Here is a 27896-nt window from a genome sequence, read left to right on the forward strand (position 1 = left end):
CTTTCCCACCCAACACACTTTGGCATTAACTCATAGCTGATCAGCCCTAGCTTTTATTTCCTTTTCATTTGACACCTCATCAACATACTCTTTCATCAGGTAAATTCCACTTTTTTCAGACTGTGTGTTTTTAGCGGGCAGAGAATATTCATTAGCTCAATAAAGGAAGAATAATGGTTACCAAAAATACAGTAATGTAATAATGATAGCCAACAACTGATAGGGCCAAATCAGGAGTGAGAGTGAGCTAACTGGGGAAAACTGCCTAAACATTCTTTCATTTAATACCCATTCAGCATGTACTATGTAAGATTCCAGACACTGCTCTAAATCCTGGAGTTACAAAGATAAATAAGATCAGAGTCTTTTCTCTAGGAGTTCATAGTCTATAGGAAGGAAGGATATCGGGGGTTCCTGGGTGGCTCATTCAACCTCTCCCTCTCCCCCTCTCCCTCATTGTTCTCATTCATTCATTCTCTCTCTCTCTCTCTCTCTCTCTCTCTTTCCTCCCTCTCTCTCTCAAAAAGTACATAAAATGTTTAAAAAAAAAAAGAAAGAAAGAAGCATATAGAACAAATGGAACACAGTGAGAGAAATGATAACAGAAGCATGCATAATTTCTGTGGAGCCTGTAAGTGAAATCCAGTTCTCTCCCATCTTTGCCTTTTAGAGTTAGAGATACTTGATAAAATAATGTTTCTAAAAGTTGTTAGAGAACAAGTGAGAACTTCTAAAAGGTAGGGAAGACATTTTAGGACAAGAGCAGATACTTGTAAAGGCCATCCCACTGGTGGTACTTCAGTTTGGCCAGAGAAATAGGAGTAAGTAAAGAACTGGTGGCAGAGGAAGCCAGAGAAATAGGCACAGGTTTTCAGACTTGATTCTGTATCAAGTGGTTTGTCGTGTTTATAAATTAGGAAGGTAATGCTGTTAGTTTTGTCTTTCTACGGATGTGTTAAGATGCTGAGAAGAAAGCTAGAAGGCATGAGCCAAGTTAGGAGGCTGTCATAGTCAGGCCACTGATGATGGATTTCAGAAAGCATGAGTAGAAGTGAAGAGGAAGGAGGAGTGGATTTCAGCAATGGAGACTCTCAGTGAAGATTTTAGAGTTGGTGTAAACAGAGACCAGAAAGGTGTTAAGTAAACCGAAATTTATTGAGCAGTGACATATGCCAGACATTTTACCAAATTCCCTTAGCTCATGGTACTCTGTAAGACAAGTGATAATTTAGAGATGAGAAAACAGCCTCAGTAGCCCAACATCACACCTGTGGGGCTGTAACCCCGGGCTGTCTGGCTCCCAGGCTTGATTCTTTCCACTCCTGCCTCTCTGTAGGGAATTTTTTATTATTATTCTAATCATTTTTTTCCATGGAAGTCTGCCTCATATTGTAGTCTTATAAAGTGAAATGAAGAGCAATTCAAGAGTCTCTAAATAACTATAATTTGAAGCTTCAAATTACTTCTCAACTGTAAGCTAATTAAATCTTGCAAGGCCAGCCCCTCTAAAGTTGAAAACAATTTGGCATCTCTTTCCATGTCATTAGGCTACATCTATCTTCACAGTGTGACGATTCTGCACCTTGCATTTTCTGTTGGTCGACATGTGGTTTGTGGGGTGGTGGGGCAAAGGGTAATAATTATTCCCATCCCCTCTGGTGAAATTTATCAGAAACTAATTCAGAAGCTGTGCTCTCATCACCAAGCTAGTTCACAGTTCAAAAAACAGTGATCATTCAGGGATGTCTGACAAATACGGTGTCACCATAAATTGAAGAACTAGAAAGCCAGTAGCAATTATTGGTGGTTTATCACAGGAGAAGTTCTTTTGGGCTTTTCAAAAGAGAGGCTTTATATGAGTAAGTAGAAAAGATCTGATTATAATAAGCAAGATGGAAAACTATGACCAGCTTTCCTGCCAACTGGACTCTTCCTTTTTCTACCACCTGAATGCCCAAGCGTTCTTTCCTTTTTTTCCCTTAAATACTAATCCTGAGGACTAAAGGAACACTGAGAGGCAACCATAATGTTCAGAAATAGCCCAAGCTCACTCCTCCTATCATGCTTTACATAGGAGTTAAATTGGATTTCTAGGCAAAGGGTGAGGACAGTGCACGTCCTAATGGTTTAGAGGACAGATGCTAGAGCCAGACTGCCTAGAGCTGAATCTTGGTTCTGATGCTCACTAGCCATGTGATCCTAAGCAAGTTCCTTACTGTCCCTATGCCTCAGTTTCTTCATCTATAAGGTGGAAATAATAAGACACATCCCATGGGGCTGTTTGAAGATTACAATATAATATAAAGAACTTAGAACAGTGGCTGGCATAGAGTAAGCCCTATGTAAGAGTTTATTATTATTACTATCATTCTTGACATTTATAAGCAGTAACTTCTATTTCAGTGTGTTAGGGTGATTGTTATTAAGCTTAGATAATAAAATATTTGATTTCTTATTTCCAATAAGCAAATTTTTGAGTAGAATAAGAATAGACTGTCTCTTTTATGCTTACCCATTACGGTGTTTTGCTCTGATTTTGTAAATCTTTCAAATAGAAAAGATTTAAAACTTAACTGTAAGTTCTAAAACTGGTATCTAAATTGAATATGGCTTTTGTGCTTTTAAAAAGTGTATTTTCTTTGTTCAATTGGAAACAATTTAGTGCACCCACATTCCTTCTGGTTTAAGTAATCTAGAAAAAATTTAAATGACTACAAAGGTGGGATTAATCAGATTTGTGATTGGTGAAAGAAAGTTGCAGACAGCTTCCATGTAGCAAGTGTAGCTATTTTAATGGATGTTCCAGACTTGTCCATAGGCCCACCCAGTTGCTGCACTGTTCCACAGATGGCCACTTAAACAATTTAATGTCACTAAAATGGTTCTAGTAAAGAATTCTTTAAAAGAAACTGCAATAATTTATCATTTTGAGCTGTCTGAAATACCATCATTACCCTAATGGCCCATGGTTAGAACATTTTTCTTCAAAAAAATTTTTTTTCTCTCCCACTGGCTCTCCTTCTTCTGTTCCGACCCTCTTCTTTCCATCTGTGTATTCCTTTTGCGTGTTTGTTTGTTTCAAGTTTTTATTTACATTCTAGTTAGTAAACATATAGTTAATATTAGTTTCAGGAGTACAATTTAGTGATTTATCATTTACATACAACACACAGTGCTCATTACATCAAGTGCTTTCTTTAATTTCCATCAGCCATTTAACCCATCCCTGCCCACTTACATTTATCACCTCAGGTTTTTCTCTATAGCTAGGAGTTTCTATGGTTCATTAATACCACTAATCAGGCTTAAGTTTCATGCACAGCATCTAGCCTGTACTAGATTTCCTTACCTTACCCTGCTGGCCTTGATTCAAGAAACATCTGTCTTCAAATCTTACCCTTTCTGAGTCGGTTTTAGTAACTTTTAAGTAACCTTTTATTCAAGTTCTGAGGGCTACTTGCTTGTGAGAGTAGGGCATCTTGACAGAAGGATCAACAATACAGAGGCTCGGGGGTGAGAGGACTGTGGCACTGACTTTCAGAAGGGATGTGTGCAGTGAGCAGGTCCTTATAGAAGGTGCAGCGTGCTGTACCATGTGCCACACTCTTAGCAATGGCAATGGGCAGCATGGTTAAATGTATCACAAAGGCACCATGCTTCCTCAGTGATGTCCACAGCAGACAGTGCTAATCGATTGTGGCAACTTTGCAGTCCTTCTTGACAGAACACTCCAGTCACTACCAGTCATTTGACATTGGCACTTAAGATGAAACCTATTTGCCATCTGGGATACAATTTTTGCCAAAAAAAATAATAATAATAAATAATAATAATAATAATAAATAATAATAATAAAATTTTCTTCAAATGGATTTTTCTTATGTTGATTCTCCATTAAAAAGAAAGAAAACCTGAGAACAAAACATTAAATCTCAACTTTGTGAAGGCATTTCTTTTGGGGGGGGTAGTATAATATGGTTCAGAATATCAGACGTCTCAAGCAAGCCTTTGGCAAGTACTAGATTCAGTCAGTTCATAGCTGATTTTTTTCTGACAAGTGCCTGAAGTACTCAAACTCAGTGCTGGTGCTTAACGTGAGATCAATATACCGTGGATACCAGACTGAGTTGACGTTCTGTATAGAAGTTCAGAACCTGAATTTCATTCTTGTCATACTGAGAACCATCCTCTTCTTGTGTAAAGGTGGATAAACAGGAGTAGCCCGTTTCTCAGAAGCTTTGATTATTGCTGAAGTACGTGGATAAATGCTTTGTTATAACCTCAGAACAAAACTTAATTACCAGCTAACACATAAAGGACAGAAATGGCTTATTTTAGACAGTGCTAAGCATTTTCCATATATTATCACATTTGATCCCCATAGCAACTCTACATGGTAAAGCCTACTTTTATTCCTGGGTTAAGATAAGAAAATTGAGAAGAAGTAGCCCAAACTTGCCCAAATACTATAGCTAATAAGTGAGAGAACCATGATTTATGTTCAGATAGTCTGACTGGAAAGCCTGTTCTCTTGACTTCCACATTGCCTTTCCTTCACTTGAATTGCAGGTTTTCTAATTCTCCTTGTCTGAAGGTTCATATCATCCAGTCCTTCCTCTTGCTCCAAAGAGGTAAACCCTTTGCGACCTTACTAGCTAGTAACTTCTAGAGCTTGAGGCTTGGGGAAGGTACCTGGTAAATCATAGCCTCACCACCATCACCAGGATAGTAAAGAACCCCATATAAAGTTAGGCTTAAAGAATATAGTAGGAATGCTTTAGAAGCTGGGATTAGAGTGGATATTTCAGAGGTAGCCAAGAAGAGGTAGAGATGGATAAGAATTGAAACCCCCAAGGGCACCTGAGCGGCTTAGTGGTTGAGTGTCTGCCTTTGGCTCAGGTCATGATCCCAGAGTCCTGGGATCGAGTCCTGCATCAGGCTCCCTACAGGAAGCCTGCTTCTCCCTCTGCCTCTCTCTGGGTGTCTCTCATGAATAAATAAATAAAATCTTCTAAAATAAAGGATTGAAACCCCAAGGAGTACTTTTCCAGTGAAGCCAGCCATGTTTCTCAAAATGTGGTCATTGGAACCCCTACATTAGAAGTGGTAGAAAGTTCCCAGTCCAGAAATATCTCCCCCATATTGCTTTGTTTTAATTTTACAAAGTCAGATTTTTCTTAACATTCATATATCTGGGAAACTGTGAACTATGTGGTCATCAGATTGCTTTCAGTTGAGAAACAGGAATAAGGAAGAGCCTTTGGCTTCTGAAGCTTAGAAAGAAAATGGGAGCATAAAGGTCAGGGGTGAGAGGGTTTTAGAATGCCAAGGGAGTGGGTAAGTCAGAAGGTGGCATGGCATAAGGACCTTGAGAACCTGAAGGGTCAGAAGGTAGCTGTAAGGGTCCCGATGAACCTGTCTTGTGATCCTCTTTGTTTGGGGTTTGATTTTTTTTTTTATGTTTTATCTCTCCCTGCTCCACCCCAGAATAAAGAGCCTTGTAGGCCTTGGTGCTCCCTCACCTATTTCCAGACCCTTTCCTTTTGAGCTCCATTAATTCCAGGAAGGAACCACTCATGCCTCTCCCCGTGAGGTCCCTGAGAGCATGGCGTCCGCAGGCAAAACTGCACGTAAGTGACAGGCCCCTCTCCTCTCCTTGCATCCATCTTCTCCCACCTCATCCAGGTTCTTGTGCAGGTTTCCAGCTGCCCTTGGCAGCAGGGTGGAGTGGGGAGAGACAAAAGGGGAAGCATGAAGCAGCTCGTCCTTGCCAAGGGGAGTGAGTGTGACACGGTATCCACTGGTTTTCAAATCCACTGCCTCCTGTCATCCCTCTTCCCTTGTCTTTATCATCCCAAATATCTGATAAGAAGCTATAAAACTTTTACCAGAGAATAAATGATGTCCAGAATTGTGCCATCCCCAAAGTCTTGCCATATGATTACTGTTTGTGACACACAGGATACCCACAATGCCAATATGTCACCTACGAGCACAGTGTAGTTTCCTGGCCATGATGAGGGCTCAGTGCTTGCCCAGGATAGCTGATGTCATCTTTTAGAAGTTATTCTGTAGGGGGGCCTGGGTGGCTCCGTGGTTGAGCGTCTGTCTTTGGCTCACGGTGTGATCCCAGTCCCGGGATCGGGTCCCACATCAGGCTCCCTGTGAGGAGCCTGCTTCTCCCTCTGCCTATGTTTCTGCCTCTTTCTCTGTGTCCCTTGTGAATAAATAAATATTTTTTAAAAAAATAGAGGTTATTCTGTATTTAGTGATTACTCTTGCTTATGGAAAATATTTGCTTCAATGGTTTCACCTCTTTTAATTCCGATTGCAGATCTTCATACATGCACAAGGGAGTTTCTAGCTGAAAAAGACTAATTCAGATATTTTGGTCCTATTTAAGTATCAGACAAAAGGAGGGCAGCAGGCGTTCAGTTTAGCAACAGATGACATGAAAGAGGCTAACCTCCTGTTTTCACAAGAACCTTGCAATTAAGTATTAGCCCCACTTTACAGATGAGGCAGCTAATGCTTTGACAGTTCATTACTTGCTGAAGTTTCACAGGTAGTAAGCAACAGAACCAGGATTTAAAGCCAGCTCAGCCTACATCCATGGCCAGGGCTCACTCCAGTTGCTCTTTTGGAATGCCAGGTGATGATAGTAATGGCCCCTGTCACATAGACAGCTCTCCTCTGCCAATGCTGCTGCTCTTCCTTCTGCAGGAAGGATGACAGTGTTATCAGGCCTGCTAGCAGCAACTAGCGTGTAGGCAACTTTCTTTTTCAACCACTGTCCGCCTTCCGTTTTTCCTTGTTTCTCCCCTATTTCCTGGTGTGTGTTTACTTCCACTTTTACTTTCTTTCAGAATTAGGTATTTCCTGGCTTTCCTCCTCCTGCCAACACTCACAGTTACTTTTAATCTCTGCTTACTGCTTAGATGTTGAGGTGCACCTTGTTGAATGATTCTTAAGTGGAGATAGTCCATTATAAATGCAGTTGCCTTTAAAAATAACGTGGTGTATAAGTGAAGCCAAAGGTTGCTTTTTATAGACTTTCTGCAGAAGCAAATGGGCCCTTGTCATTCATAATGAAGGTTAAAATGCTCTGAAATTTAGGATCAGATGATGCTCCTCTCCTCTTTCAGAGGAGGTGAGAGAAGGACTTAGATGTTTAAATACACAGTCATGTGGAAGTGTTGTCACCACTGTGGATTGTGCTTTGCAGTTGCCATCTTGTTACATCTCAAATATGTTAGCTACAGCCTAGTGTTCTACATTTAAAGCTGCCCCCAGTTCCTTTGTTCCCTTTCTTCAATTAAAAGGAAAAAGAAGAAAAGATGTTGAAATGACTAATATTCTAGTACCAGGAGCATCACAGACCAAAACAGGTAATTTTATACTATTGCTATAGAAACAGGAGTTAAAAAAAAATGAGCATAAACCTTGCTTTTAAATGATTCAGTTATTTTCTTTTAGACCATTGGTGCCAAAATAGACATTCTCCTTTTAAATAAACAAGGAAGGGAGCATCTCTTAATGCAGACTTTTACTTTACATAAAGATATTTTTAAAGCTAAATCCATGCCTAATAGAAAAATAAAGATTAAGTGGGTTTTCCTAAATGCTGCCTCAGTTTAGAATTCATGCAGATGTTCCTGGAAGTGCACTGTCTCTGGACACAGTCTTATGATTTTGCTATGTAATTTGGCCAACATTAATTCAGTTAATATTTACTGAGCACCTACTGTATGGCAGGCATCTGCTAAACACATTGCCACCTCCCTCAGATTCTAGAGGAAAAGGCAGAGAAAAGCAAGTACGTAAAATACTTACAAATTGTGGTAAGTACTCTGAAGGAAACAGGCAAAGGCTTAACCAAGGAGATACCTGCTCTTAGGGCATTCAGGATATTTACATTTTAAGACTTAAAGGAGCATGAATAAGCAGCCATGGGAAAAGTGGAAGGAAAAGGGTATCCAGAGAAAGAAAAAGTCTGTGCAAATTTCTGTTATAAGAACACACCAAACGTGAAGCTGGAGAGCAAGAAAGAGGGACAGTGGCATGAATGAGGCTGGCATGTGTGCTGATTTATCTCCCTTCTATCCCTCCAGATCCGTGCACTGCCTTCTCTCATGTGCTCTGTGTCCTGGGTGGTAGATCCCTTCTGTTCCTCCGCATCACATCATATTAATCACCCAGGCTCCCTTGATCTCAAGACTTCTCAGTCAGTGGGAGGAACCAGCAGGAGATCAGAGGACAGGAGGAGAGAATTCAGGGTATTTCTTGCCTTTCCATCTGTAGGACCCATCCTATGATGATCCAGTTTCTCTGGCTCCAGTCCTCCCCTTGCCCCAGGAATGGTAATGACTGCCGATTGTTGTTTTCTCTCCGTGTCTAAACATCCCTGGTTTGTTCCCCTGACCCTGCCCATACCTCTATAAAGAGTTATTTTGTGAGTCCCTTCATTTAACCCATGTAGAGTGGTTTGTTTCCTTTGAAATCCCAGAGTACAGAGAATGGGACCTGTGAGTGAGGCAGGATAATTCATAGGCCTTGTGAGCTCAGAATTTAGTTTTTGTTCTCAGAGCAGCATGAAGTTGCTGAAGTAAGATGGAATAATTGATCCCATTTAAGATGCTCACTCTGGCTGCTCACAAGGGTCTTGACTGGGGGATGGAGGAAAAGAATAGGAGCAAGGAGACCAGCTGGAAAGCTGTGCAGGCAAGACACATGGTCCTTGGATCAGAGTGATAGTATAAGAGAGAAATGAGTGGATCCAACGTAGAACTGATAGATTTGCTGAGAGGAAATACGGATCAAGAATGACTCTTAAGTTTCTGATTTGAGTGCCTTCAGGGTAGTGGTGAGGATGGGGAATTAGGGTTTTTCTTTTCTTTTTTTTTTAAGTTTTTTTTTTAAGATTTTATTTATTCATGCAAGACATGAGAAATTCATGCAAGACGGCACTAAACTGCTGAGCCATCCGGCTGCCCAACTAACTGCAATTTAAATAAAAACTTAAAAAAAGGAATGCCTGGATGGCTCAGTGGTTGAGCTTCGACCCAGGGCATGATCCTAGAGTCCTGGGATCAAGTCCCACATTGGGCTTCCTGCATGGAGCCTGCTTCTCCCTCTGCCTGTGTCTCTGCCTCTCTCTCTCTCTCTCTCTCTCTCTCTCTGTTCTCTCTCATGAATAAATAAATAAAATCTTTTAAAAAAATAAATAAATTCCAGTTAGTTAACAATGTAATATTAGTCTCAGGTGTACAATACAGTGATTGAACAATTCCATATATCACCCGGTGCTCATCCCAACACATGATTATCATCACCTATGACCTCCCCTCTGCTAACCACCAGTTTGTTCTCTATTGTTTCTTTTGTTCTTCTTCAGTCTGTTTGCCTCTTGATGGGTTTCATTTGCAATGTCTGTGGAATATCCAGGAAAAGTTTCAAGGAAGCAGTTCAGAGTTCAAGGAATGATTCAGGGTTAGAGATTTAAATTGAATTGTCAACACAGAGATAACATTTAAAATCAGAGCAGGGAGTAGAAAATAGTCCACAAGAAAAAGAATTTTTAAGAAAAAGAGAAGAGAACCCAGAAGCTCCCAGATATAAGTCTATAGGAGCTATTTGAATGCATATTTTAGTTCCTCCACAAATATTAAATAATATATAAATTGAGCTTTAGGCGTACCTGGGTGGCTCAGTGGTTGAGCATCTGCCTTTGGCTCAGGTCGTGATCCTAGGCTGCTGGCATTGAGTTCCATATCAGGCTACCTATAGGGAGCCTGCTTCTCCCTCTGCCTATGTCTCTGCTCTCTGTGTGTCTCTCATCAATAAATAAATAAAATCTTTAAAAATAAATTAATAAATCTAACTTAAGGGAAAATAAAAATGAAAATAGTGAGTGCTTCAGAAATTAAATGTGAAAATTATAGGTATTATCTTCTCCCAATAAAATAATCTTGATATCTAATTATATATGGTTTCTTGTATACTTTTTTATTGGAGTTCGGTTTGCCAACATATAGTATAACACCCCGTGCTCATCCCGTCAAGTGCCCCCCTCAGTGCCCATCACCCAGTCACCCCACCCCCTTGCCCACCTCCCCTTCCATTACCCCTTGTTCGTTTCCCAGAGTTAGGAGTCTCTCATGTTCTATCTCCCTCTCTGATATTTCCCACTCATTTTTGTTCTTCCCCTATAATTATATATGTTTTTTAAAAGAGCAGTAGTTTTGTGCCTTCTGGTACATCACCTTACTTCTGCTATGACAATTGGCACAAATATAGCTCATGTGACCACTTTAGTGCTGGAAACTTGTGCTGGAAACTTGTGAATTGACTATAGAACTGAATGAGTTAATTTACTGCTCATTTCTAACCAACAGGATTCAGGTGATGAATTCTATGTGTTGTCTAACTTAATTGGGAAATGTGTTTACATTGAGAGCTTCCAGCCTAATTCAAATGAGGGAAAGCTTTCTAATTTCACCTTTCATTTACTAAAAATTTTTAAGATACAAGAATGTATAAAAATAGCACCAATGTGTTAGCACTAATGCAGTCCATAATAACCAAATCTGTTTGCTTTTTACTTCAAAACAATCATTAAGCCTTACAATGAGACATTTCTTGGTGTTTTTCTTTAGTTCCTCTACAAATGATCATCCTCTGACTCCAGGGACCTATAAATTTTAGTATATGGCCTTCCAGCTTGTATATTATAGCACTGAACTGTCATCCATAGCATCCATTAGAATGTTATTGACAAAATGTCCACTCGTATTGAACTAAGCACTCGATAAACTACTATAAGTAAATTGTTGTGCTCTTAGCTCGAAGGATGGTGTATTGATTCCCCACACGAGTATGGGCCTAGCAGCACAAACCTAGCTACAATTCCTTTGTGGTACCTGTAAAATGTTGCATAATGTTTTTTTTTAGGTCCCCAGAAGTAAAGAATTCTTTTAAACATTCTTTTTTATATATTGTTGTCTGTGCAGATTATTTTGTTTTATTTCAGATAGTAAACTACTCATCATTGCCTTGTCCTTATGGGCTAAAACTCTTCCATTTATAAATTATATTACATAATAAAAGCAATCCATGCCCATAATAAAACTTTGGAATCATTCTCTAAATGTAACTGCATCTAATACTTTTTTTGTGAGTACCTTCAGAGATTAACTCTGTGTGTGTCTGTGTGTGTGTGTGGTATTACAATCCTTTTTTCCACAAAGAATCATACTATTTATACTTTCTGGTAATCTGTTTGGTGTGGAGACAGAGGGGCCTTTCTACTTTTATCTGTCTTGGGAACCCTTCCATGTTACTACATATTAATGTCTCATTCTTTTTAATAGCTGCCATATGTATCATTGCATGGGTATAGCATAACATTTATCTAAAATTTCTATTTGTTCTTCTGTTATGAGCTTCTATATAAGTGTATCTTTACATACTTGTAAAATCTTCTCCATTTAAAGACATGTGAGATTTTTATGTGAATAAGAGAATATATACATTACCTAAAGGGTCACAATCTCCTATACCTATATTGATACACTCAGGAAAGCAGAGGTGAAAAGGGAGAGAAAATCTGGAGATCTTTAAGGACATTTGACAGATTTCCCCCCTTGTTGGATACTGTCAAATTTCCACCATGGGTAACTTATAGCAAAATTTTCAAAAAGTTTTTTCAAGACTCTAAATAATCAGAAATTCTCAGTAATCAGAGTTTGTGTAGTATTTTATTTTGATAATTGAGCATCTTATCTGATTTGCGATTTGTGAAAAATATACTTTTGGTGCCAAATATCTTCTTTATAGTGGTCTTCAAAAAGTGAGTGTTTATAATGATTCAATTCAACAGAATAGACAATTATGGAACAAGCAATGCCCTAACTATATGTATAAAAAAAGGTTACAATGCACCAGTGTTTTATTTCCTAAATTCATTGACAATTTATGGCAAGATGTGTTTTGGGGGGATGAGGAGAGTGGGTGGTATGGGAGTTCCATAATTTGACTTCTCACTTTTATGTTAGAGAACTCTAGTACCCAGGCCATAGTTTTTCTAAGGAAGGTAAATGTTGCTTGAAAACAGATGATTTTGAAGAAAAGAAAAGAGAAAATCCAGGAAGTTAGAGCTGACAAATCAATTAAAAGCATACATCTAGGTAATATCCTATATTTATCAAGTACTTCACTTTCTGAAATATTTTCGTGATCATTTTCTTAGCACGATGAATGGACAAATGTTATTATCCCCAATTTACAGTTGAAGGAATTGAGTCTCCAAGAGATTGACTTTACTTCCTGGAATGCTTTGTCTTTAATAATAAAGATACAAATATTACTGCAGTAGTTTCCTAGGGCTGCCAGAACAAATCACCACAAACTGGATGGATTAAAACAACATAAATGTATTATCTCACAGTTCTGGAAGCTGAAAGTCCCAAATCAAGGTGCCAGCAGGGTTAGATGCTTCTGAAAGCACTGAGTGAGAATCTGTACTATGCCCCTTTCTGCTACCTTTTCAGCAGATGCCAGCAATCTTTGGCATTTCTTGGCTTGTAGATGCATCATTCCAATTTCTGCCTTTCTTGCCACATGGCATTCTCTTTGTTCAAATATCCCTCTTCTTATTAAGAATAGTGGTGGTGGGATGCTGGGTGGCTCAGTGGTTGAGGGTCTGCCTTTGGCTCAGGGCATGATCCCAGGTCCTGGGATCAAGTCCCACATCGGGCATCCCTGCATGGAGCCTGCTTCTCCCTCTGCCTGTGTCTCTGCCTCTCTCTCCATGTCTCTCATGAATAAATACATAAAATCTTTAAAAAAAAAAAAAAAGAATGCCAGTGATTGGATTATAGCCCATTCTAACCCAGCATGACTTTATCTTAATTTTATTCTATCTGCAAAGACCCCATTTCCAAATAAGGTTGCATTTACAGGTACCAGGGATTAAGGCTTGAACATATCTTTCTGGGGAACACAGTTCAACTCACAACAATGACTGTGGGTTATTGAATGAATATTTTCAAGGAGCACAGGAGCATCACCAAAAAAGGTGATGCTTACTCTTTGTACCTTTCTGCTATATTCCACTTACCCAAAGTCCCATCACCAATTAGTGATTAAACTAGTAACAGCTTTTTTTTAAATGGAAATATAATTCATATACCATAAAATTCTACCTTTAAAGTATGGGATTCAGTGGTTTGGGGTGTATTTCACAGAGTTGTACAGCCATCACCACTGTGTAATTTTAGAATGTTTCATCATCCCCAAAGTACTTGTATCCATTAGTAGTTACTCCCAGCTACCCCTAGCCCTTTCTTTCCATCTCTAGGGATTTGCTTATTTTGAACATTTCATATAAATGGAACCATATGATATGTGGTCTGTGTGTCTAGCTTCTTTCACTTACTGTAATGTTTCCAAGATTCGTCTATGTTGTAGCATATATCTATTCCTTTTTATGCCTGAGTAATCCATTGTATGGACCTACCATATTTTATTTATTCACCTATCAGTTGATGGACGTTTGAGTTGTTTCTACTTTTTGGCTATTATTAATAATGCTGCTATAAACATTCACGTACAAGCTTTTGTGTGGACACAGGGTTGCAATCCCCATGGGTATATACATAGAAATGAAATTGCTGGGTCATAGGGAACTCTACATTTAACTTTTAAGGAACTGCTAAATTGTTTTCAAAGTGATTATACCACTTTATATTCCCATCAGCAATGTCTGTGGGCTCCAATTTCCCACACAGTGTCCTCAGCAGCACTTGTTATTTGTCTTTTTTATTATACCCATCCTGTGTATATGAAATGGTATCTCGTGGTTTTGATTTTCATATCCCTATTGGTTAATAATGTTGAGTATATTTTCATCTACTTGTTGGCCATTTTTATATCTTCTTTGGAGACCTATCTATTCAGATTCTTTGCTAATTTTTAAATGGGGTTATTTCTTTTATTGTTGAATTGTATGAATTCTTTATACATTTTGGACATGACTCTTATCAGATAAATGATTTGTAAAAATTTCCCCCTATTCTATGGCTCTTCTTACTTTCTTGATAGTATCCTATGAAGGACACAAGTTTCTAATTTTTAGAAATGTTTATTCTTTTGTTACTTGTGCTTTAAACATCATATCTAAGAAACCATTAGTTAATTGAAGGGCATGAAGATTTTTACCTCTGTGTTTTCCTCTAAGATATTTATGGGTTTAACTTTTATATCTAAGTCTTTGGTCCATTTTAATAAGAAAAGACCCTTATCACAAATCTGATAAGAAGGGAATTTCTTCAATCTGATAAAGGGCATCTATGAAAAACATATAGCTTATCATACTTAATGTTGATAGACTGAAAGCTTTCCCCCTAGGAATCAGAAACAATTCAAAACTGTCTTCTGTCACCATTTCTATTCATCATTATATTGGAGATTCTAGTCCATGCAATAAGGCAAGAAAAAGAAATAATTTAAGGCATCCATATTGAAAGGGGAAAAGTAAAACTGCCTATTTGCAAACAGCATAAATGTCTGTAGAAAAGAAATAAATGAGTTCAGCAAGGTTGAAGAATATGAAAATCAGTATACAAAAATTGGTTGCATTTCTATATACTAGATAGAGTAATCTGAAAATGTTTCCTTAAGGAAACAGTTCCACTCACAGTGTCATCAAAAAGAATAAAATGCTTAGGAATAACTTTAACAAAATTAGTGCAAGATTTGTATACTGAAAATTTTTAAATACTGCTGACAAATTAAAGATATAAGTAAATGGAGAGTCACTCTTTTGGGACATTAAATACTGTTATGTTGACAGTTCTACCCAAATTTATCTAAAGATTCGTTGGATGAATGAATAGTGGATGATTGTTTTTTTATTTTGTGTGTGTGTGGGGGGGGCTTTTTTGTAGAAATTAATGAACTGATCCTAAAATTTATATGGAAATTCAAAGATGAATAGTAAAACAGTTTTGTGAAAAAAACAAAGGTGGAGTACTTATACTTACTGATTTCAAAATTTATTAAAAAGCAATAGTGATCAAGGCAGCATGGTACTGGCATAAAGAAGATAGATCAGTGAAGCAGCATACTGAAATAAAACCTTATGTTTATAGTCAATTGATTTTTTTTTTTTTTTTTTTTTTTTTTACAAAATTGCTAAGGCAATTCAGTGGGTAAAAGAAAAGTCTTTTCAGCAAATGATGTTGTGACATTTGGATAGCCACATACAAAAAAATTAACTCAGAACCTTACCTCACACCATATACCAAAACTAGCTCAAAATAGATTGTAGACCTAAATGTAAGAGTTAAAAATGTAAAACTTCCAGGAGAAAATCATGACCCCAGGTTAGACAAAGCATTTGTAGATATGACACCAAAACACAATTAATAAAAGAAAAAATAATAACTTGGACTTTATAAAAAGTTAAGAGTTTTGCATTCAAAAGGCAATATTAAGTAAATGAAGACAATCCTCAGACTGGTGAAAATATTTGCAAATTGTGTATATGGTTAAAGTTCTTGTATCCAGAATATAAAAAGAACTCTTACTGTTTATTAATAAGAAAACATATCACCCAGTTTAAAACTTTGTAAAAGATTTGGATAGGTGTTTCATAGAGGAAGATAGATAAATGGTTAAAAATCACATGATAATATTCTCAATATCACTTGTCATTAAGGAAATGTAAATTAAACCATAATGACTGTTTCCATAATTTGGATATTGTAGATAATGCTGCTATGAACATCAGGATGCGTGTATCCCTTTGATTTAGTATTTTTGTATTCTTTGGGTAAATACCTGGTGGTGCAATTGCTGGATCTTAGGGTAGTTCTATTTTTAACTTTTCCTTAACTCTAGAGAACTGATGGTTACAGGGGCGGGGTGGGGAGGGTGCGTTGGGGATGACTTAATAGGTGATAGGAATTATAGAGTACACTTGTTGGGATGAACACTGGGTGTTTTATGAAATCACTGTATTGTATACCTGAAACGAATATTACACTCTATGTTAACTAACTGGAACTTAAATTAAAACTTTAAAAAAAAATAAAAATAAAACCAAAATGAGATACCACCTAATAGCCACCACAATGGCTGTCTTCTTGAGTATATGCCTAAGAAATGTGAAAACATTATGATCACACATGGAGTTGAATATGAATGTTCTCAGTACCATTATTTAGATTGTCCAAACCTGGAGACAAACTACAATTCCATCAACTCTGTTGGTGAATGAATTAGCAAAATATATATCCATGTATTACAATACTGTTCTGCAATGAAAAAGTAATTATACAGGCTATAGTATGGAATAATATCAAAAACATTGTGCTCAGTGAAAGATGTCACAAGCAAAAAAATTATATTTTATATTCCATTTATATGAAATATTCAGAGAAGGCAAATGTTTCCAGACCCAAACCAGATTCATGATAGCCTGGGGATGGGGATGAGAATGGGAATTGACTGCAGACAAGTATGCAAGATCTATTTGGATAATTAGGAATGTTTGACAACCAAGTTCTGGTAATGGTTGCAAAACTCCTTAAATATACTAAAAATGTACACTAAAAATGGTAAATTTTATGTCATATAAATTATACCTCAATAAAGCTGTTTTTAAAAAGGGGGTCAAATGACATTCAGAGAAAGATTCAAAGAGCACCAGTTATTGATGTAAAATCATACACGTGAAATGTGCATTGTATTGAATGCTAATTCTAAAAAGAGGGGCTACCTTATGTTTTAATAAGTATATGAAAGCATCTTAGGTTCAGAATTACTGCTTTTCTTTATAAAGGACAAAAGAATCCTCAATGAATTTAAACTTCTTCAGAAGGGACCCAGGATAAATTGATGGAATAAAATTCCCTGAAGTCATGATGAAGCATAGGAGTGAATGTGTAAGGGAGGCCGCCTGCATGGAGTCATCTTCCATATGGCTTTAAATTTCAGTGCACAGCCAAACATCATGGTACACACTTTAATATACTATTTTGCAAACTTACTCTTTTCTTGTAATTTATACATGAAATTATCTGGTAGCATCACCGAAAGTGCATTCAAATTTGGTCATTTTTAGGTCATGATAAGAAGAGTAGATACCATTTTGGCTTTAAGAACAAGTAATTCTAATAAGTGAATCTAATCATTAGAAGCCTGACACCAGTTTTGCAAGTTCATTCTAACTTGAACATTCAGTGGTTGTAAATGATTGTACGTACAGAAGAAAAGTGAATAGGTAATCTAAATAGACAAGTTTATCTACGCTATTGGATGGTTGCTACCATTTACTCAAATACTTGCTGAAGTTGCCATTGTGAAAAAAAATTGTCAATCAAAGATGAAGATATAAAAGCAAATTGGAAATTGAATTGAAAAGTAATTTTACTTTCAAATGGTTTGCAAATGTAGATGTTAAGTTTGGAATGAATGTCGTTAATGACCATAGCTGAGAGAGTTATACACCTGCTGATCACTAGAATATTATAATAAATGAGGTTGATTTTCCTGTTGACTACCCCATTTTTTCTCAACATGGTCTCATTACTTTTTCTATCACATTGCTGACCCTTAGCTATGAATGCTCACTTATGGATAGAAAAACGTATTAACTCATATATGGGTTTTTTTTTTTTTTAAGTATCTCTAAGTTTAAGAGCAGCAATGCCAGTGTTGCTTGTCTTTTTCTGCTTTGTTAGGTCACAGGAGGTTTTAGATGGTGAAAATCAAGCCTGTATTACAACTGAAGAGCTGTTTTACAAGCAGCCTTCCTTACAGCAACTAAATTGTCCCCGAAAAAGCACATGAGCATAATGAAGCTTTTAAGTAGGCACACATATGCATTTATATTCTCTATCTCTCATGAATGACTAATTTTAATTTTTTTAAAGTAGCAATTCAGCGTACTTTCAGAACCATTTAAGCTTAGCACATGATTTTGTTTTCCCTCCAAAATCCAACTATTCTTGATTATGAGATAGAGAAGGTTTGCATATTTATTTTTGCAAAGACAGTAGAATAAATTCTCATCATCATATGAGTGGCTTAGTCTTAATACCTCTGTCCTAAACTGGGCACATGAGCTTTTAAAAATTTTTCCAGATCTCAGAACTATGATGGTTAGATTTAACAGATCTTGTGCAGACCAAACCCTGACCTCCACAAGGGCAAAGTCAGGCCATGTACCCATTCTGTGGTTCTTCTTATCAACCTTTACAGTCCAAGTGTGGGGGGCGGGCGACCTTTCTTAATAAATATTTTAGTTAGTAGAAAATTAAAAGCTAAGAGTACACAGCCACTCAAGTTGATGGTTAGTACTTAGGTAAAGTTTTCTGTGTGCCAGGCCTTGTTCTAAACATTTTTCTTATACTCACTTATGTAGGCAGTCCTCACAACAATCCTATGAATACTATTATTTTTCACATTTTATTAATAAACTAAGGTAAAAAGTTTAAATAATATGCCCAGTGTCACAGAGCTAAGAAATGGTGAAGCCAGAATTTGAACACAGTCAGTTAAGTGTCTGACTCTTGATTTCAATTCATGTCATGATCTCAGGGTCATGAAATTGAGCCCTATGTCGGGGGGCTTTGCACTTACTGTGGTCTGCTTGAGATTCTCTCTCTCCCTCTGCCACCTCCCTGCTCACATTCTATCTCTCTGTGAAATAAATAAATAAACAAACAATCTTTAAAATAATAACAATTGATCACTAAAAGTAGCAGTACTCAAAAACTACAGTCAACTCAAGACAACACTGATGATGAATTTGTAATAAACTGCTCTTCCGCCAAACTACAGAAATTTCATCTGTGTTTATTCATGTGCATACTGGGAACTTTAACAAATTACCAAATATTTCAAGGCAATCAGATATCTTTGTGGAATTTAGAATGAGAGACTTCTTGAAACTCTAAAATGGGCTTTGGAATACCAAATTCTAGTAACCTTTTTAAACTCAATTAGAATGTTACTAGCAAGTGATAAAACTGAAATACATAGGACCACATGTTATTCACCCATGAAAACAAAGAAAAAGATTTGCATATTTGTGTCAGATTAAGGGCTATAAAATGGTATATAGTTACTGACCTAGAACACAAAAAGGGAATGAAAGAAATTCAGTAATAGAGGTTGAAAAACATGCTGTGGTAAGTCAAAAAAAAGATGTAATTATTTTTAATTTGGAGATCTGAGATCTTTTCAAAGAGTAGGTGGCATTTCAACCCAAACTGTGATGGATGAATATAATTTCAGTTGGCAGAGTGAGAGAAGGGGCTTTCCAAGGGAAACGCATAAGCAAAGGCATGAAAATACAAAAGGATGGAGTATGTTTAAGTAGCAAGCTTGCTGGTATTGTCATTGTGGCAGCCCACTCCAGTGTTCCTCACGGTCCACCTCTGGTGTCAGCTGAGACAGCAGTAGGTGGTTTTGGAGCAAGCTTGCTTGGATAGTGTCGCATATCCAGTGCCATCCAGGGCCTTCTTTGATGCTGTGGGAGCCTACTGCTCTACCCAAAGCATAACCTGGAAATACTAGGGTGGTAAGGCCCCTCCGAGGCAACCTTTAACCATTGAGGGTTAGGAGTTAGTAGATATAGGCTGCCATCTCCTATGCTTCAAGTGGACAATTCTGGGAGGTGTTCTGTGCATATCTCCATGGTCCTGGATGTTCTGTTGGAATGGAACCCTGGTGGTCTAAGCAGTGTTGTTAACAGTGCATTTTTATCTTGGCTTTTCCTCTTTTGTTGTCTTATTCTCTCTCTTCCTTCATTCCTGTGTCACGGAATCACCTCTCCTATAAACCACTTTCACCTGTGTCCTTTTCTCAGCCTCCGCTTTTGAAGTTGTGCTTCCCAAAGAGACTCTACAGCACAACCAGGTATATGACAGCACAAAAAAAAAAAAAAAAAAAAAAAAAAAGTGATAGCACAAAGGCTTTAACTGTCAAATAGATTCCCAAGAATCAGAGATCTTAGCCAGTACTGATGCACATGTGAAGCAGAAAGAGATTTGGAACAACCATTGCAGCTCTTTAGTTCATTCTCAATACATTTTTCCCCAAATTCAACAGATTACTTCTCTCAGCAATACTTAAGAGAACAACACTTGAGGGTATCACTCACTCAAAAGGAATTCTTACACTTTTAGCCTATATGACATTTTCCAAGGAACCATGCCCCATAAGTGCATGGACTCCAAGTTTGTTAACCATAAGCAATCTAGAGAGATCAGATACATCCTTTAAAAAGTCTATTAAGGACTTTCCCTCTAACCAACACCACTAGTATATTTGTCAGAGGTCCGTCATGTTTACAAGGATCTTGACTAGTTACTTTTCTCTTGAAATGAATGCCCTTTTGTAAAGGGATTAAATAAATTGTAGGCCAGTTATTCACCCCTTCCTTCCTAGTAAGCAATGAAACCTTTCAAAAACACTAAGCCATGCACCTCCATCCTCTGGAATTGTCAGATAGGCTTATAAATAATGTACCTTTTATTCTTCTTGCTTTATCTTTTTTTAGATAGCTGCCACATACGAGCTCTGAGACCATGAACAAATGGCTTAATGTCTTTGAGCCTCTCACTACATTGGTAAGATGTGATTATTAACTTTTATTTCAAAAAAAGATTGTTGCAAGGAATAAATGAGATAGCATTGGTGAAATTGAGTGGAGGTTTTGGCATCATATGGTAGGGACTTAGATGTTGCTCTTCAATTCCATCCTTTTGTGTTTGTCAAATATAGTCTTGATATCTCCCCCATCAAGCTCTTGATATCTCATGTTAAGACTCCTCAAAACTAACCCTGGCTTTATTCTGTATTTTCACTCCCTGCTGATGATCTCACTGGGTGTCTCTGCAACACCCTAGTTTCAGTCTTGCACTCCTTATTATATGAAGCCTGACATGAGTAGAGGGTACATTGAGGAATGTGGTGTAAAGTGATAATGGAGTAGTGGCTAAGGGTCAGGTTTTGGAGGTCCTTGAGTAACAAGATAATGAACCTTGGACTTTATTCCTTAGGCTATAGGATACCAAAGAAATTGGAACTAAGGGGTGACATTCAGTCCCCATGGCTGGTCCACATGAAGAATGGACTGAGAGATAAAAGAGTGGAGACACAGAGATTAGTGTATTCAAAGCAACAAATGACTAAGCATTGTGGTTATAGAAAACCAAGGAAGAAACAGATAAGAAACTACTAGAAAAATGACTGTGATAGGATCTGACAGCTAATTGGAATAATGAAGCCTAAATGTTTAAAACAGGGAGCCATCAGTGATTCACAGAGTTCCTCAGTAATAACTGAGAAGATTTTAAGTGTATGAAGCCTATGGTGGGACAGTGAAGTGCCCTTCAAGAACATGGAAAACAAGAAAGTGGGATTAGCCTATGACCTTTTCATTGTTAAATAATGGTCCTGAATCAGAGGGTTTTTTGTTTTTAGTTTTTGGGGTTTTTTACAAATTTTTAAAGGAAGAATTTGTTAACAGAATGTGTCTGTTAACAAAAACACACACAAGAATTTGTTAACAGAATGTGTTTGTTAACTCACACACACAAAAAGGCAACTATGGGCTCTGTTCATCTAAACACAGTGAAGGATAGGAGTCTTAGCTACCAGATATTAAATATTTTGTTGCCAGGAGCAAAGATTATTTTACTATGGATGTGTTTTTAGGCACTGCCTGCCCAAAAGAAAGTCAGCATGTCATTAAGAATGTAAGTATTAGGACAGCCCGGGTGGCTCAGCAATTCCTTCAGCCCAGGGCCTGATCCTGGAGACCTGGGATCGAGTCCCGCATCAGGCTCCCCGCATGGAGCCTGCTTCTCCCTCTGCCTGTGTCTCTGCCCCCTCCCCTTTCTCTCTCTCTCTCTCTCTCTCTCTCTCTCAATAAATAAATAAATAAATAAAATCTTTTAAAAAATGTAAGTATTAGAATCATTTAGATCTGAGTTTAAATCTGGATTCTGCTAGATGTGTGACTTTGGGAACTAAAGCTTCAGTTTCCTCATCTGTTAAGTAGAGATAATAATAGTAGGTATCTTATAGGGTTTATGGGAACATTAAGTGAAATAATGCATATAGAATACTTAATACAGTATTGGCATATAGAAAATATTTAATAAGTAACTAATATTTAATAATATTACTGCCTTTCTTTTGGAGAAAGCATACATCGGGTATGGAAGTATATAAGTCGCTTGTTCTGATTATTTGCCAAGGGAAAAAAAACCCCGATGCTTGATAGATTTTTTTTTCTTTAGATAAATTACCACATTCTAGCAGAGTACACTCATTTTGCTGGCTTTGGATCATCATTTTAGGAGGCTTTACATGAGTTACGATTGTAAGGCACATGTTTGTGACCTATTGGATAATTGGATCTAGACTGGAATCCAGAATTGAGCAGGAGATGGTTTTAAAACCGTGAGAAGGGGAGAAGAGAAAGGGTACGTGGTTTTCATCAGATGAACAAGAATTGTATTGAAAGTGTTTAGCTGTGGTTCTGTGAGGATGGACACCAAGGTGCTATAACATAGCATGAGGCAAGTAGCGGCCATGCAGCATAAACAAATGAAAGAACTTCAGCCTGTTATGGCAGTGACCATACCATCATATCACTGAAATGGCAGTGGATTGTAAAGAGACGAGTTTTATTTAACACTGTGCTACTTACTAGCTGTATTTCCATAGACTAGTAGCTTCCTTAGTTTCTGGATTCTAGTTTCCCCTTCTATAAAATGGAGAATGAATATACTGCCTTCAATAAAAGATTTTTGTGAGACTTAATAAGATAATGTCTATGAAATGTACTAAAAACAGCTACTTAAGAATGGTTATTTTTCCTCTACACTTGAAGTATGATTTCTACATCTCAGCTATTTCCATATCTCTAGTACCTTGTATTGTGCTGTTAAGGCATTGACTTAATGCTAGTTGAATATGAATTAATGAAATCAGGAAGAAAATTTGAAGATCTTAAAGTTGGAATAGATGTGTTGTTATCATAGTGGAATAGGTTTAGGTTTAAATTAAATTTTGCTCACTGGGTAGATAAAGTTATCCAGAATGGTGGCAGAAAATTGTGATCTAGGTGCCAGAATTGCCCAGAAATAAGAAAGAATGCCCTAAAGATAAATAAATGATAGGTCCATATTGAGTAGACTTGAGGAAAGTGGTTTTTAACGTCTTAGAAGTTTTTTAAAAATAAGCAATGGAAATCCATGTAGACCATTCACCAGCCATATGCTGAATCATACAATGTCTTACAACATTTTTTTTTCTTCTAGTGGATCGTCTTTCCTCCTTTATCGTATATTAGTTGAGCATAAAGTTCAGGGTCCACTTCTGGGTTCTCTGTTCTGTTCCATTGATCTATATGTCTGTTTTTGTGCCAGTACCACACTGTCTTGATGAACACAGCTTTGTAGTACAACCTGAAATCTGGCATTGTGATGCCCCCAGATATGGTTTTCTTTTTTTAAAATTCCCCTGGCTGTTTGGGGTCTTTTCTGATTCCACACAAATCTTAAAATAATTTGTTCTAAGTCTCTGAAGAAAGTCCATGGTATTTTGATAGGGATTGCATTATACGTGTAAATTGCCCTGGGTAACATTGACATTTTCACAATATTAATTCTGCCAATCCATGAGCATGGAATATTTTTCCAACTCTTTGTGTCTTCCTCAATTTCTTTCAGAAGTGTTCTGTAGTTTTTAGGGTATATTTTGAGAACCATTTGAATGGTAAATGGTTCTCCAACCTTTTATTTTCAGGTTGTAGGTGTCCTTCTGTCTAAAATGAGTCTCTTGTAGACAGCAAATAGATGGGTCCTGTTTTTTTATCCAGTCTGAAACTCTGCGCCTTTTGATGGGGTCATTAAGCCCATTCACGTTCAGAGTTACTTGAACTTCTTCTTAAAGGGGAGTTTTAAGAGTCCCCCTTAAAATTTCTTGCAGAGCTGGTTTGGAGGTCACATATTCTTTCAGTTCCTGCCTGTCTTGGAAGCTCTTTATCTCTCCTTCCATTTTGAATGAGAGCCTTGCTGGATAAAGTATTCTTGGTTGCATGTTCTTCTCATTTAGGACCCTGAATATATCCTGCCAGCCCTTTCTGGCCTGCCAGGTCTCTGTGGAGAGGTCTGCTGTTACCCTAATATTCCTCCCCATGAAAGTCAGGGACTTCTTGTCTCTTGCTGCTTTAAGGATCTTCTCTTTATCTTTGGAATTTGCAAGCTTCACTATTAGATGTCGAGGTGTTGAACGGTTTTTATTGATTTTAGGGGGGGATCTCTCTATTTCCTGGATCTGAATGCCTGTTTCCCTTCCCAGATTGGGAAAGTTTTCAGCTAGGATTTGTTCAAATACATATTCTGGCCCTCTGTCCCTTTCGGCGCCCTCGGGAACCCCAATTAAACGTAGGTTTTTCTTCCTTAGAGTGTCATTTATTTGCCTTAATCTGTCTTCATGGTTCTTTAATTGTTTATCTCTTTTTTCCTCAGTTTCCCTCTTTGCCATTAACTTGTCTTCTATGTCACTCACTCGTTCTTCCACCTCGTTAACCCTCGTCGTTAGGACTTCTAGTTTGGATTGCATCTCATTCAATTGATTTTTAATTTCTGCCTGATTGGATCTAAATTCTGCAGTCATGAAGTCTCGTGAGGCCTTAATGCTTTTTTCTAGAGCCACCAGTAGCTGTAGAATAGTGCTTCTGAATTGGCTTTCTGACATTGAAGTGTAATCCAGATTTTGTAACTCTGTGGGAGAGAGGGCTGTTTCTGATTCTTTCTTTTGAAGTGAGGTTTTCCTTCTAGTCATTTTGCTCAGTGCAGAGTGGCCAAAAACAAGTTGTATTGGAACACGGGGGAGTATCACTGGTCCCTCTAGCTGGTCTTCTGGGGGAGGGGCCTGTTGCGCTGATTCTCAGGTGTTAGCACTTGGGGGAGCTGCTCTGCCCCTGCCTGCTGCAGGGCTCAGCGGGGGTTGTTTACCCCGTGAGGTCTCAGGAGGAACAGTCGCAGTTGCTATGGCAACTCTGGAAGCCTGGATTCAGCCTCCGCAGGAACTACGGGGCTCGGGGCTCTCGGCTCTCCGTCCGCAGGGCCTGGAGGCTCCGGGGCGGGGCCGCTGATCTGCTCAGCTCCGGGCAGGAGCGTCCTTGCTGTCCTGGGCCCTCCCGGCCTCTGCCTGTCCCGGGGGAGGCCGGATCCTGGGCTGTGTCCCGGCGCCCTGTGCTCCGGGGCCTGTGTTGTTGGATTTGCGCTCCCGCCCCGCAGCTCCCTCCCTGGAGCCGCCGCCCGAGCAAAAGGAAATTGTACAAAGTATGTTCTCTGACCACAATGGAATGAAATTAAAAATCAATAACAATGCAATATATAGAAAAGACTGTACTGTTTGGAAATTAATTAGCATATATCTAAATAACCCAAGATTCAAAGAAGAAATCATATGGGAAATAAAATATTTCAGACTGATAAAATTATAATGCTACATACCAAAATTTGTGGGAGACAGCTAACATAATGCTTATAGGAAAGCTTATGTGTTTTAAATATTTATGATAGGGATCCCTGGGTGGCGCAGCGGTTTAGCGCCTGCCTTTGGCCCAGGGCGCAATCCTGGAGACCCGGGATCGAATCCCACATCAGGCTCCCTTGCTGGGAGCTTGCTTCTCCCTCTGCCTATGTCTCTGCCTCTCTCTCTCTCTCTCCCACTGTGTGCCCATCATAAATAAAAATAAAATAAAATTTAAAAAATAAATAAATAAATATTTATGATAAAGAAGAAAAGTTTAAAATTAATTGTCTAACTTTCCATCCTAATAAACTGGGGGGGGGGAGAGAACAAATTAAACTCAAAGTAAGTAGAAGCAAAGAAATAAAAATAGAATCCTCTCTCTCTCTCTCTCTCTCTCTCTCTATCATAAATAAATAAAAATTAAAAAAAAAATTAAAAAAAAAAAAAGGGATCCCTGGGTGGCGCAGCGGTTTGGCGCCTGCCTTTGGCCCAGGGCGCGATCCTGGAGACCCGGGATCGAATCCCACGTCGGGCTCCCGGTGCATGGAGCCTGCTTCTCCCTCTGCCTGTGTCTCTCTCTCTCTCTCTCTCTGACTATCATAAATAAATAAAAATTAAAAAAAATATTAAAAAAAAAGAAATAAAAATAGAATCAATAATATTGATTAGAGAATTTTTATAAACAGAAAATAGAATAGAGAAACTTTCTAAAGCCAAGAGTTGTTTCTTTAAAAAGATAAACTTAAAAAAATAAAAATAAAATGATAAACTTAATAAACCAAAGCAGATTGATTAATAAAAAGAGAAGGGGATCCCTACACGGCTTAGTGGTTTAGCACCTGCCTTCGGCCCAGGGCATGATCCTGGAGTCCCGAGATTGAGTCCCACATCAGGCTCCCTGTATGAGCCTGCTTCTCCCTCTGCCTGTGTCTCTGCCCCCACCTTCCCACCCCATCTCTCATGAATAAATAAATAAAATCAATAAAATCTTTTTGAAAAAAATTAAAAAATAAATAAAAAGAAAAATCACAAGTTACCAATGTAACTCTCAGGAATGAGAGGGAATACAACTACAGATCCTACGAATGTTAAGATGATAATAAAGGAAACAATATGAACAATTTTATGGCAATAAAATAACAATTTATCAAAACTAAAACAACAAAAATCAGAAATCTGAATAGCCTACTAATCTATTAAATTGAATGTATAACCAAAATCTTCCTACAAAGAAAACCTAAGACTTAGGTTGATTCTATCAACATTAAACTAACACCATTTTGAACAAATTTTCAGACAATAGAGAAGAAAACACTTCCCAAATCACTTTGTGAGATTAGCTTAACTCTTATAAAAACCTGACATAGATATTATGAGAAAATTACAAACCAATGTCCCTCTTGAAAATATATGTAAAAATCTTCAACAAAATGCTACTAGCATAATTGAAACTTATATCAAGAGTACAAGGTTGATTTCACATTTGACAATCCGTATAATTCAAAATATGGACAGAATAAAGGAGAAAAATAATAGGATCTGAATCAATGCAGAAAAAAAGGCATTGACAAAATTCCACACCCTTTCATGACCAAAAATTAAAGGGAAAAAATTCAAAAGCACTAGAAATAGAACATACAAAATCTGATATAGGAACCTACATCTAACATCACATGTATAGAAACATAGTGAGCATTTTCCCCCTATGATCAAGAACAAGGCAGTGTTTTCAGTGCTCATCACTTCAATTTAGTATATGCTGAATGTGTTAGCCAGTACAGTACTGGAAAGAAAGAGAGAGAGAGAGAGAGAGAGAGAGAGAGAAAGGAAGGAAGGAAGGAAGGAAGGAAGGAAGGAAGGAAGGAAGGAAGGAAGGAGAAAAGGTATAAAGATTGAGAAAAGCACAAGTGAAAGTCTTTTCACTGAAGACATAATTGTTTATGTATAAAATCCTTCAGTAATATACAAAACAACTACTAAAACAACTGTGTGAATTAAGCAAGGTCACAGAAATAGTTATATACGAAAATCAGTGGAATTTCCATATGCTAGTAGCATTTGGTTGGTGAATTTTTAAAATTCATTTTTAAGCATATTAAAAAGCAAAATACGAGTAAATTTAGCAAAAGATATGCAAGCTTTCTAAAATAAAAACTATAAGACATTGTGAAAGAAATTAAGTCCTAAATAAATGCAGATGTATCATGTAAGTGAATTGAGTAACTCAGTATTGTTCTCTCCAAATTGATTTGTAGATTCAACACAATCCAAAACTCTCAACAACTTTTTTATAGAAAATTATAGTGTATCCTAAAATATATGGAAAA

The 27896-nt window shown here is 37.7% G+C and overlaps 1 protein-coding gene across 10 annotated transcripts in view; it reads left to right on the plus strand.

Annotated features, from left to right (window-relative positions):
- Window positions 1–27896, plus strand: part of CFAP20DC (CFAP20 domain containing) — a 244468-nt gene that overhangs the window by 59230 nt on the left and 157342 nt on the right. For 3 of the 10 annotated variants that reach the window (XM_055343306.1, XM_055343307.1, XM_055343308.1), the window contains one exon: window positions 20570–20639. The exons of the other annotated variants lie outside the window; for them this stretch is intronic. The gene's annotated coding sequence lies outside the window, so the exon portion shown is untranslated. The remainder of the gene's footprint in view (window positions 1–20569; window positions 20640–27896) is intronic. 10 annotated transcript variants of the gene reach the window in all.

The sequence above is a fragment of the Nyctereutes procyonoides genome, unplaced genomic scaffold (genome assembly GCF_905146905.1).
Source record: "Nyctereutes procyonoides isolate TBG_1078 unplaced genomic scaffold, NYPRO_anot_genome, whole genome shotgun sequence".
Classification (NCBI taxonomy): domain Eukaryota; kingdom Metazoa; phylum Chordata; class Mammalia; order Carnivora; family Canidae; genus Nyctereutes; species Nyctereutes procyonoides.